Genomic DNA, 13007 nt, shown 5'->3' with positions numbered 1-13007 from the left:
GTGCTTAAATTTTAATGCATGCTTCCATATAGCATGACAGGTAGCATATTTACAAAGAACAATCTACATCTATAATTAACTGATATAAAGATGATCAATTAATATAACCTTAATAATATAAATATTTTGAGAAATTTTTAAGTGAAGGATAAGAACTTTGTTCTGATATGGCCACCTTATGCCAAGATCTAATTCAGAAGGATTATGTAAAAAACAACACCACAAAAATACAGGAAAATACTCAAGGAAATGAAGACCATGTGGCCACACAAAACCTTGTACTTGAATTTTTACGGCAGCATTATTCACAATAGCCCCAAAGATGGAAAGAGCCCAAATCTCTATCCACTTCTGAAGGGATAAACAAAATGTGATCTATCTGTAATGGAATCTATAATTCAGCCACAGAAAGAAATGAAGTACTGACACATGCCACAACATGGATGAACTAGAAAACATTATGCTAAGTGAAAGAAGCCATATAGAAAAGGCCATATATTGTACAATTCCATTTATATGAAATGTTCAGAACAGGCAAATTTATAGAGACAGAAAGTAGACTTGCTTCCACCAGAGGCTGGGGTGGCAGGAGAGAATAGGAGTGACTGCTAATTTGGGTGATGAAAATGTTTTGGAACCAGAGAGGAGCTCAATAAACATCCACTAAAGGAATGAACGATGAAGCTTTCATGCAGATGACCAGAGAGTTTCCCCCATGCTTCCGTATATGGTCAGTGCTACAGTAGCATTGCTGAGTGTTGTGGAGGGGCGCCTGGGTGGCTCAGTTGGTTAAGCATCTGACTCTTGATTTGGGCTCAGGTCATGATCTTGCGGTTTTGTGAGTTCAAGCCCCACGTCAGGCTCTGTGCTGACTGCGCAAAGCCTGCTTAGAATTCTCCCTCTCTCTCTGCCCCTACCCTGCTCGTGCTCTCTCTCTCAAAACAAACAAACAAACAAACAAACAAACAAACAAACAGTATTGTGGAACCAGGAGGTGAATGAGCATGTGACATTTTTTTCCACGTTTCTATTGGTGGTCCACTCTGAAAGGCCAGGGTTTTTCCTAGCCCACAGAATTTCTCAATAATGTTTAATGGAATATGAGGCTGTTTTACTGCCAAGTATCACAAAAACACGAACATAATTTCACCAGTTTGTCCATGAAAATGTATTGTTGATTAGAGGACACAACCATTTTGTTGCATTGTGAGGCTCTCATCTCTGCTATTTAAGTTTGCCAAAGAGGAACACTTCACAACCTTCATGTGTTCCCAGACTTCCATGGAGAGGAATGGGCAATAGCAGTATGTTTGTGCACTACTCTAATCTAATGGTACACTGTCCAATATGGCAGCCGTAAGCCACACATGGCTACTGAGCAATTGAAAGGTAGCATCTCTGGGGCACCTGGGTGGCTCAGTTGGTTAGGCATACAACTTTGGCTCAGGTCATGATCTTACAGTTCATGAGTTCAAGCCCAGCATTGGGCTCTGTGCTGACAGCTCAGAGCCTAGGGCCTATTTCGGATTTTGTGTCTCTTCCTCTCTGCCCCTCCCCCACCACACTCTGTTTCTCTCTCTTTCAAAAATAAACAAACATTTAAAAAATTAAAAAAATAAAAAAGAAAGGGGGCATCTCCAAATTGAGATGTGCTATATGCGTAAAATACCCACTGAATTCTGAAGACTTGGTACAAAAAAAAGAATGTAAATAAAGTATCTCACTGATACTTCTTTTATAGTGATGATATGTTGAAACAATAATATTTGGATATAAGGGGTTAAATGATAAATATCACCATTAACTTCACTCAATTTTTAAGCTTTTTAATTAATAGGGCTATCAGAACATTTAAAATTACCCCTGTGGCTCACCCTGTATTTTTATTGGGCAAGGCTACTCTCTGTTGCCTAGTGTTTGACTCTGAGAGCAATTTTTCTATTGTTTTTTTGCTCAGCTCAAAAAGCCAATGTAGGTTTCCTCCACAGGTGACCTTTTCAGCAGGCGTTTTGAGGCAAGTGGCCAGTGTGCATATGACTGCTTACAGATTGGAATGGCTGCTTGTTCGTTTTGCCTTTAATGGTATAAGGGGACAGGGACCTGTGGCCACCTGATAGGAAATACAAATGGGGCAATACTCACATGGCCTAATTGCTTTTATACAGCAACTGACAGGAACTCCAGAAAAAGTAAAAAATGAATATATAGAAGAGGCAGATTCTTACTTAAAATGTATTCCTTAAAAAATCAATTATTAAAGTGGCTTTATTGAGAATGGTGCATTCAGTCAGTAACAAATACTGATTAAACACCTACTGAATGCCCGGTGTGTGTTCTGGGTATTGGGGATCCTTCAGAGAACAAGACAGTCCACACCTCCTGCTCTTATGGAGCTGATCTATTGATTCCAGAACCATCTTCTGAGAAATAATTGTGAAATTCCTTAAGGTTTTAGATAATGTATATGAGGTTAGAGATGGACCAGGAGTTATGGAGAACTTGGCCTGTGTTTCTTGGCCTGTGTTTCAGTAGAAAGCCCTTGAAAAATAAAACCAGCTTCAAAACAAAGTTGTAAGGATGCTTAGTGTTTTATTCCCAACATGTGTGATCCTTAATTAAATGAAATTATCTAAAAATATGTATGGGTGTCATATACACATGCACACACCAAAGGGAGATTGTATTTACTGTTGAATTAGCAAGAAGCCATCTTTATTCCTTGCCATATTTTCAGATAAATCTAAAGATTAAGAAAATTAATTGAGGGTTTACAAAATGATGCTAAGACCTTCTGTGGAATGAACTTTTAACAGGCTAAATCAACATCCAAAAATACAAAGTCTATTTTGATGTTTACATGTCAGAATTGGGCCTGGAAGGATTGTAAAAGATGATGAGTTCACTGTAGGTATCTAAATGTGGGCCCACTTCTTAAACTCCTCGTAAGTCTCAAACAAAGAGTTTCTGATCTTCATTTTTTCATTGTCATCTCTAGGCTAGGCCTTTCCTGCTGTCATATGGTGTCTAACCAGAAAGGGAACTCCCACCTCCCTCTACCTGTTCTGTCATCTTGCCCAACCTTCCCAGAAGTGAACTTATACTCAGTAACTGGGACAGTTTAACCATTCTTTTCCCAAGGGTTCAGCATGGTTCTAAAGTCACCTTGAATCAGAGAGATCAGCTGTGGTTCTCCTTACCTATCCTCATGGCTTCCTCCATCCCGTAGCTAAGGGGGTCCTACATGGGTCTATCTTGTTTCTTAACCCTTCTCCATAGGCCTTCAAGCTCTCAGGTCACCTCTCTCTTATACTTTCTCTCTCTGATTTACTTGAATGCCCAGGCCCATGATTCCCTAAATGTCACCTCTCCATGAAGAAATGATGAAGTCCCTGCTCATTGGTTCCTTCTTGGGTCTTGAAAGTTTGGCAGCCATGGTCACCTGCTTCCCAGTGAGTTTTTATTTTTGCCCCATTTTTGGCAGACTCTGACCTCAAAGGTCGGAATTGATAGGACTTAATCAGACTGTACACATAACAAAATAGAAAATCATATATAAAATTAGAAGGAAAAAGATTTAATAGTTAATTTTTCAATCCCAAATTGAATGAATGTTTTAGACACCTGCAAGAGTATGTGCCTTGCAGAATACCCGGCAACTTTTTGATGCCACTAAATTAAAACAAAATGACAGAAAGAAGAAAAAGTAAGTTGAGTCTTTCTGAATTCCAAAGGAGTGATCTATGTAGTAGAAACCTAAAACAACTTGACAGTCATCAATATTTCAGCTTAAACCAAAAACAAACAAAATAAAACAATAACCACAAAATCAAGTTTTCTATTAGGTTCTATTCAAGGAGGCTGATTAAGAGCATCAGGACTGATATCACTACAACACTCTTGATGATATACGGGCCAGAAATAGGTATAAGTGACATGCTAGAAAAAATGACGACCAGGCATGCATGAATCACCCACAGAGAAGCAAATAAAAGAAAAATGTCAAAGGGATGAATCATTTAAAAGACAACTACCCAGAGGCATTTTCACTTATTGAGCAAAGTTGACAATTGGTGGTATGATTTAATTTAGTAGTAAATATTCATGTGTAGAAAATAATTTCTAGCACAATAAATAAGTTTGAAACATATTTTCCCAAATTAAAAATGGCAAATTTCAGAAAAACGTGGTTTGGAAGAGAAGGAAGATGGAATGAGTGGCAAGTTCAGCCAAACGTGGTCTCCACTCATGAATAAACAAGAGGAAGGAAAGCCAGTGTGAAGGTTAAGAATGGGCGAGCAGGAACGAAAGGAAAAAGAATCATTTATACTACATTCTAACCCCATATTAAGTTTGGAAACATCCTAGAGATCACTGTATAAAGTAACAAGTGTTAAAAAGCATTTAGTTTATATACATTTATACTGGAAGTTAACATAAATATTATGTTCTTTTCAAAGACCAGCAGTCATAAGTCAAATGAGAGGGAACCTTATTGTGGAATCTGTTGACAGAAGAGGTAGACATCGCTAACAATTGAATGAATGATTTGTTCCAGGGCTCACGAGCATGGCCGGAGGGCAGATGACAGACACAAATATAATTTCCCAAGGGAAGAAGAACGAGATTGGGTGGGAGACCAGAACATGAGGTCATGAAATTTAAAGTAACCAAACTTAAGAGCAAGAATGATCCATCCCAAATGTCAAGAGAAGTGAAGCAAAAAATGGAAGAATACGATAAATTGTAAGACCATGGTATAAAAAAGAGTAGATGTCATGGACCTGTGCCCACGTGGCTCCCCCATCACCTCCTTCCCTAAGAGGGCTCCCTCCACACCCCAAAGCCCAGCACGTCTTCATCCCCTTGTCTGCTTTATTCTTCACATTCACCCTCATCACTTACACACTTATTTTTATCTCTTCCCTTTGTGTCTTTCTCCTCTAACTAGAATGCAGGCCCCATGAGGGCGAGGATATTTGTCTGTTTGAGTCACTTCTGCTTTCCCAGTAGCTGGAATGGGGGCTGAGCATACTACACAGTCAACATGATGTATTGGATGAATAGGGCAGGCCTGCTGGGGCATCTGGGAAAGAAAACACGCGCCTGCAGCCAGCTCCCCCTTCTCCACAGTGGTGCACGGATGTCAGCCCAGAACAGCAGCAGCCATTCTGCCAATGGGATATAAGCCAGCTTCAGGCTGGAGCTGACACCAGGAAAAACAGAGTGGAAAAGGGAAAGAAACCCAAACCCCAAAGATTCAAACCCTAGAGCCCGGCCTGTCTCCAGACCTCCCAGTTCTATGAGCCAATAAATGCCCTATGGTTGAAGCCATTTTGAGTTGTGTTTTCTTTAATTTCTAACAGAAAGCATTCCCACTGATAATCTATGTTTTGAAATTTGAGAAGATAGCTTTAGGGAAACACAGGTTAAGGGGGAGGGTGTGTATGAAAAGACAAGAATTAGAGATAAGAGAAATGAACATTACTTGGTATAAGTGGACAAAAATCCCTAAGACTGTCATAGTTCATGTATTCTTGTAAGATCTAGCCCAAAGGTCTATTTACATGATATAAAGAAGTCTTCACACCTCAACAGAACCAGAAATTACCAGATAACAAAAGGTTTAAAGTAGATGTGGCTTACATGGTTCTAGAAAATCTGTCTTTGGAGAGGAGACAGAATCATTATCATTTCATACCAAGAGACATACAGGGACCCCCCCACTTTCTGAAAGTTTGCATTATACCACTTCATGTTTTGCTAACAGAAATAAATCTGAAGATGTTTACTTTTACAAAGAAAGTCATTATCACACTAATGTAGGTCTTTCAGGGAAGGGAAGTGGCCCTAATGTGAACTTCCAGAAAGTGTGGGGATACTTTTGGCTCTAACTGTATGAGATGTTTCATAACAACAATTTACTTTTGGATAAGGGGGGAAAGCTGTATTAAAAAACAAGCACCTCCAGCACTCCTCAAACTTCAACATGCATAAAATCAACTTTATGCACGCTTATGGCACACTTGTGAACAACACAGATTGTTCTGTGAACAACACAATCCAAAGGCCTGGGGCAGGGCCCGAGATTCTGCATTTCAGCAAGTTCTCATGGATGCTGATGCTGCTGATCTAGGGGCCATGCTTGGAGTTGAACCGAACAGTGTAGGAAAAACAGAGTTCCCCTTGAGTAAACAGAGATGAACTTGAGAGGGGAAGCCAGGTGCTCTGGGGCAGGAAGGTACAAGATGCTGCGTCCGCGATGGCCTTGGAGAGCTGCCAGGCACCCCTGGATGGTCTTCCTTGACAACAGGGACAAACAAACCCTTATAAACCCTTACTCGCTAAAAGCTGAGTGTCCCTGTCACAACTACGAGGGGTTTGTGTCCCAGAGCTTCACTGCACAGACCCAGGCTTACAGAGGACACCAGTGCTGCACCTGGACCCCTCCTGCACTCTTGGCTAAGATGCAGGTGTCAGCGCACAGGAGCAGAGGAGTGACTATGAAATCATCCCAGAACTTTTAGAGAATGCTGTGGGGAGACAGGGGCCCTGTAAAGGCAGTGTTACTTCAGGAAAATCAAAGCCAGAGATCAATTTATTTTTATTATTTTATTTATTCTCAAAGTAGCTAACATACAGTGTAGTCTTGGCTTCAGGAGTAGATTCCAGTAATTCATCACTTACAATCACTTACAGTGCTCATCCCAACAAGTGCCCTCCTTAATGCCCATCACCCATTTAGCCAATCCCCCACCCCCATCAACCCTCAGTTTGTTCTCTGTATTTAAGAGTCTCTTCAAGGGCGCCTGGGTGGCTCAGTCAGTTAAGCATCCGACTTTGGCTCAGGTCATGATCTCACTGTTCCTGAATTTGAGCCCTGTGTTGGGCTCTGTGCTGATAGCTCAGAGCCTGGAGTCTGTTTTGGATTCTGTGTCTCCCTCTTTCTCTCTGCCCCTCCTGTGCTCGTGCTATGTCTCTCTCTCTCACTCAAAAATAAACATTAAAAAAAAGTTTAAAAAAAAAAGTCTCTTCTGGTTTGCTTCCCTCTCTGTTTTTATCTTATTTTTCCTTCCCCCGCCCCATGTTCATCAGTTGTGTTTGTTAAATCCCACATATGAGTGAAATCATATGATATCTGTCTTTCTCTAACTGCCTTATTTCTCTTAGCACAATACCCTCCAGTTCCATCCACGTTGTTGCAAAGGGCAAGATTTCAGTCAGAGGTCAATTTGAGGTGACAGTTGGACTTCTTGGAGTTCACTGCTATACTCACATTTCTGAACTTCATTTTATAAAATATGAAATTCCTCCAAAGTTAGTCTTTAACACCAATCATATTTCAAAAATACAAATATCTCTGGAAGGTAAGAGTGTGAGTTCGTCTTTCTTTCACATTTTTGGAGAAATAACTTCAAGCCAGCTGGCCTCCTCCTTTTCATCCAGCCAAGCTCAGCTGCCTGAAGTACAGGGCTTTTTTTTAAAGAGCAGAGGGAAGAAGGCAGTTCTCGAGATCATATTCCCTGTAGGAGCTGAGCAATCCTGACAGGCCAAACTACCACCTCTAACATTAAATGTATAGTTTCTCTAAAAAGCTCTTTGCGTTTACAATTTAGTTAAAGAATTAAAGAAAAATCTAAATACCTAAAGTCAACAGTACAAGAAATAACACATGTTGGCAAGGATGTGGAGAAAAAGGAACACTCGTGCACTGTTGGCGGGAATGCAAACTGGTGCAGCCGTGATGGAAAACAGTGTGGAGGTTTCTCCAAAATTTTAAAATAGCACTACTGTATGATCCAGGAATTGCATCATCATCTTTGTGCAAAGAACACAAAAACACTAATTTGAAAGGATAGGTGCACCCCTGTATTTATTGCAACATTACTTACAATAGCCAAACTATGGAAGCACCCCAAGTGTCCACCGATTGATGAATGGACAAGGAAGATGCAATGGAATATTATTCAGTCATAAAAAAGAATGAAATCTTGCCATTTGCAATGATATGGACAGAACTAGTGAGTATTATGCTAACTGAAATAAGTCAGCCAGAGAAAGACAAATACCATATAATTTCACTCATGTGGAATTTAACAAACAAAATGAACATGCAAAGGGAAAAGAGAGAGAAAGAAACCAAGAAACAGATTCTTAACTACAGAGAACAAACTGATGGCTACCAGAGAGGAAGTGGATGGGGGGATGGGTTAAGTAGGTGATGGGGATGAAGGAGTGCACCTGTTGTGATGAGCACTGGGTGATGTATGGAAGTGTTGAATCACTATATTGTATACCTGAAAATAACATGACACCGTATGTTAATTAACTGGAATTAAAGTTAAAATTAAATAAGTAATCTGAGTTTTTTCTAGAAAACATTGGCCTGCTGCCATGTTCGCAAAAGGGACATCCCCTGGTGGTAACAAACATGTGGGTTTTGAGGGGTGTCTTTCCCTGCACAAGCAAGAACAGGTTCTTCATGGAAGGGGGTATGGGAACAAGAGGAACAGCAAAAAGGGGCTACATGTGCAGACAAGCTGAGAAGCAGTGTAGAGTGGTTGTTCTTCACAGAAGAACAGAGGAAGGTTCCTGATGAGGGCTGAGATGGGAACAGTGGCAAAAGATGATTTTCTAGGGCAGCAAATACTACTTGGCATGCGAGCCTTTAATTTTTCAGAGAGGAACCCAGATGTACGTGATTTGCCCCAACATTATATGTGGGTGATAAAAAAAAATGAAGCTGACACTGCAAATGAGTAGAGTGTACGAGGGGAAACGAGGGCCCTGCTACAAACCATGACTAATTTCCAGACAGGCGTTGAAAGTCTCATTATTTAAAACAATGAGATTTAACTTTTAATAAAAGCAAAATATGTTCATAGTAAAAAGAGAGAGTGTGAGAGAAAAAGAATATGAAGCCACTGAGAACGAGGCCACTACTCCAGCCAGACCCATGACCCATTCCTGATCCCGTGTCATCTGGTTGCTCTCCATCTCCAGTATATATTTATTTATAAAGAGAATCCCAAGTCATAAGAAAATGCCACCAACACACTCTACTTAAGAATGCAATGAGTGTAAAGTATATTTTAATAACAATTCCATTTGAATCATAATAAAAATCTTAAATCTCAGTATATGCAAAAATAACTAGCTTTTCTATTATAGAAGTAACGCGTGCCCATGATTTTCAAAAAAAATCAAACAAGGCAATTAAAAATGGGCAAAAGATCTGAACAGAAAGGCCACCAAAGTAGATATACAGATGGCAAATAGCATATGAAAAGGCGCTCCACACCATCCACCATTATGGAATTACAAATCAGAACAAGGCACCACTACACACCAGTTCGAATGGTGAAAATTCAAAACACTGACAACACCAAATGCTGGCGAGGATGTGGAGCGGCAGGAACTCTCATTCATTGCTGGTGGGAATGTGGAATGGTATAGCCACTTTGGAAGACAGTTTGGTAGTTTCTTACAAAACTAAACACTCTTACCATACAACCCAAACTTGTGCTCCTTGGCATTTACTCGAATGAGCTGAAAACGTACATCCACACAAAAACCTGCACACGAATATTTATAGCAGCTTTATTCATAACTTCCCAAACTTAAGAGTAATCAAGATGTACTTCAGTAAGTACATGGATAAACTATGGTACACCCAGACAATGGAATATTATTCAGCACTAAAAAGAAATGAACTATCAAGCCACGGAGGAACTTTAAAATGTGTATCACTAGTGAAAAAGGCCAATCTGCAAAGGCTGCATACTGTGTGATCCCAACTATACAACATTTTATTACTACTACTATTAGTGTTTGACTCCACACTTTTCTCACCATCCCAGACATCATTCCATATAGGATATAGAAATCTGTTTCTATTTCCTCAAAATCTGCATAGCAATGCGCTGAATGAATATGCCAAAATTCATGTAGCCAGCCCCCAAATACAGTGATCATTTAGGATGTTTCTCAAAGTTTCACTTAAAAGGTTAATATATCAATTACAGAGAAAGCTCTCTGAAGCTACTCCACCATGCCCTTTATCACAGATTCTGCAGCAACTTTACTGAGGTCTCACTTACATTCTGTAAAATGCACCCATTTTAAATGCAGTTTGATGAACTCTGTAATATCTTGTAAGAATAAGACTACATGTATAAGACAGCTTGAGAAAGGTAAATTATAGAAAATGCAAGGTATTGATATTATTCCTATCACACATATACCATTTACTTTCTATTGATTGAGATGGTCCTGTCCTGAAACACAGCTGTGGGGAACAGCTCAACTGCCCTTTTCTTCAGTGATGCCCCCAGATTTGTGTCTGACAATGCACCCCTCCAACCCTTGAGCTTCCAGAACATCCCTAAGTAATGCCAACTAGCAGCCTCTGGCCCAGTGATGGGTCTGCACAGGACACAATCTGAGCCAATGAGATGCAAATAGATTTCTGTGATAGGGCTTTCGAAAAAAAGCGTAACTACCACTCTTCCCATTGGACTTAAAGTGATATAAGGTCGAAAACTACCTCACCCGTCCTGTAACCACAGGGGAAGCAATGGTCTGAGAAAGGTCAACCTGAAAGAGACAGATTAATACAGACTAAACCCTGTATGAAACCAGCATCCCCATGATTCTTCACTTCACTCTGCGTAGTAATAGATTCTCCAGTTACTTAAGCCAATTAGATGGGTTTCTACTACTTGCCAGCAAATGAAGTCTAGCCACTACTCAAGCTGGGTGTAGAAGAATTCCAAATTTTAGGCAATGTAAAGAAGGGAATTAAAAATCATCTCTGATGCTCTTCCTACCACCCAGGGCAAACACTGACCACCTCTAGAGTTGTAGGCCAGGTTCCCTGGGAGGCAGCCTCACACAGAGCTCTACCTGCTGGCGTTTGTTAGGGTGAGCTCTTGGGACCCTCCACCCCCATGAGCAGTGACAGAAGCAGGACAGGGCAGAGGGAGAAGTTAAGCTGCAAGCAATAGGGTCACAACAAACACTCAGCTGATCCCATGGGGAGTTCTGGCCCTGGGAAGACCCTTTAGAGTTGCCTCTCCTTGAGGTAGAGAGCTGCTGGCCTTTTAAATTGCTTCTCCTCCCCTCCCCACACACAAGACTAGTCGTTGGATGCAGACTGCCTTGGGAGGGGCAGACTTTAGGCAAAGCCCTTCTCTTCAGTCCAGGGTAATCTCTTTCAAGGGAGACCCAGCTTCCAGCTGGTGGTACTCACACATTCCACAGTCAGAAAATGAGTTCTTTAGTCCTGAACAAGAAGGGTCTGTGTGGCACAGCCCCCATCACATCTGCATGTCTCCTTTTACTTTATTTTATTCATATTTTTTTTCTTTCTTTAGAGGTTTAGGTCATATTTAAATGCTGTTTTATATATTGGTATGAGCCTAGCATTACATTCTGAGCATTTTCCAATCTTTTTTTTTTTTTTTTTCAAAGACAGAGGAAGAGAGAGAGAGTGTGTGTGAATAGGGGAGAGGGGCAGAGGGAGAGAGAGAATCTTTTTTAAAACATTTTTTTAAATGTTTATTTATTATTTTTGAGAGAGAACAGGGGAGGGGCAGAGAGAGAGGTAGACAGAGAGGATCTGGATCTGAAGCGGGCTCTCGCTGACAGCAGAGAGCCTGATGCAGAGCTCAAACCCACAAACCGTGAGATCATGACCTGAGCAGCAGTCAGATGCTTAACCAACTGAGCCACCCAGGTGCCAGGAGAGAGAGAATTGTAAGTAGGCTCCACACTCGGTGCAGAACCTGATGCAGGGCTCAATCCTACTACCCTGGGATCATGACCTGAGCTGAAATCAAGCATCAGATGCTCAACCAACTGAGCCACCCAGGTGCCCCTTTCCAATCATTATTTAATGAATTGCAAACAAGTTATAATTCTTTCACATAGTTATCATAAAGTATTTAGTCATTCTCTTACTATCAGACATTTAGAGTATTTCCAGTATCTTTAATCCTTATACATAAATTTCTATTTGCACCTCTGCAACCAGTTTTTAGGATATATTTCTAGGAGTGGAATTAAAGGATTGAAGGATATGAACTACTGTAGCATTCTGGCCAATTGCCCTTTGAAATTTCATGTCAATTACATTCAGACTATTGCTACATAGGTCTCATTAGAACTGAACATTTCTCTATTTCACATCTTGCCAACTGATCAAAAACAATGTCTCTCGGGGCGCCTGGGTGGCTCAGTTGGTTAAGCGTCCGACTTCGGCTCAGGTCACGATCTCCCGGTCCGCGGGTTCGTGCCCCGCGTCGGGCTCTGGGCTGATGGCTCAGAGCCTGGAGCCTGCTTCCGATTCTGTGTCTCCCTCTCTCTCTGCCCCTCCCTTGTTCATGCTGTGTCTCTCTCTGTCTGAAAAATAAATAAACGTTAAAAAAAATTAAAAAAAAAACAAAAAAAACAAAAAAACAAAAACAATGTCTCATTCTTGTTTTAGTTTCTTTTCCCCCATGAATGATAAGTTTGAAGATTTTAAAATATCTATTGATTTTTGTTTGTTTGTTTTTTCATATGCAAATAGTTGGCCTTTTTTTTTTTTCTCAGTTTTTTTACTTTGGTATCAGATGGTCTTTTACTGATTTATTAAAGCTCTTTATATAGTAAACATACCAATCTTCTGTCTGCCATATTTGTTAAAATATCTCTCTGTTACTCAGTTGCATTTTACTTAAATTAGGGTGTTTCAGAAACTTTAGATAGTAAAAGAAAAAAATCTTAATATTTTTTTCCATGCTCTAAAAAGACCTTCCCCATCCTGAGACACAATTGGTCTTCACTGTGTCTTTACTGAAGATCAATCTTCACTGACACTCCTTGTCTATCACTCAGTGTTCTTCCTGAGGAAGGTTCTCCCTGCCTGGGCTGAATGTCCCGGTGATACCTGTTCATAGTACCACATGCCCATTGCTGCTGGTATGCCCTTCACAGCTACAGCTTTACATTTCTGTATGAACGTTTAT

At 40.5% G+C, this 13007-nt stretch overlaps 1 protein-coding gene across 9 annotated transcripts in view; it reads right to left on the bottom strand.

Moving 5' to 3' along the window:
• Window positions 1-13007, bottom strand: part of CFAP61 (cilia and flagella associated protein 61) — a 280149-nt gene that overhangs the window by 167988 nt on the left and 99154 nt on the right. The window lies entirely within an intron of this gene.

Source organism: Panthera leo, chromosome A3 (genome assembly GCF_018350215.1).
Source record: "Panthera leo isolate Ple1 chromosome A3, P.leo_Ple1_pat1.1, whole genome shotgun sequence".
Taxonomy (NCBI): Eukaryota; Metazoa; Chordata; class Mammalia; order Carnivora; family Felidae; genus Panthera; species Panthera leo.
Note: the sequence above shows the minus strand (reverse complement) of the source record. Positions and strands in the feature narration are given on the sequence as shown.